Source organism: Otolemur garnettii, unplaced genomic scaffold (assembly GCF_000181295.1).
Source record: "Otolemur garnettii isolate 467f Iridium unplaced genomic scaffold, OtoGar3 scaffold00140, whole genome shotgun sequence".
Classification (NCBI taxonomy): Eukaryota; Metazoa; Chordata; class Mammalia; order Primates; family Galagidae; genus Otolemur; species Otolemur garnettii.
In genome coordinates this window covers 2,263,595-2,264,171 of record NW_003852535.1, presented here as the reverse complement: position 1 = coordinate 2,264,171, position 577 = coordinate 2,263,595, and positions in this window count along the sequence as shown.

Below are 577 nucleotides of genomic sequence, written 5' to 3'. Positions count from 1 at the left end.
TAGCTGGGACCACAGGTGCCCGCCACAACACCCGGCTATTTTTTGGTTGCAGCCGTCATTGTTGTTTGGCGGGTCTGGGCTGGATTCGAGCCCGCCAGCTCAGGTGTATGTGGCTGGCGCCTTAGCCGGTTGAGCCATAGGCGTCGATCCTAAATTATTAATATTAATATTAATTATTTGAGACAGAGTTTCACTTTGTTGCCCTTGTTAGAGTGCCATGGCATCACAGCTCATAGCAACCTCAAACTCTTTGGGCTCAAGAGATTCTCTTGCCTCAGCCTCCCAAGTAGCTGGGACTACAGGTGCCTGCCATAATGCCTAGCTATTTTTAGAGACAAGGTCTTGCTCTGGCTCAGGCTGGTCTCTAAACTGTGAGCTCAGGCTATCCACCCACCTCAGCGTCCCAAGTGCTGGGATTATAGATGTGAGCCACTGCGCCCAGCCTAAGAAAATTAAATTAAATTAAATTAAACCTTTGCTAACTTTGCAAGAAGCTGGAGAAGCTTCCCAAGCACTCCTCCCAAAGTGAAGAAAAGTGAGTAGAAACCAGTGTTAAAATTGGGGCTATCCTGGGGCA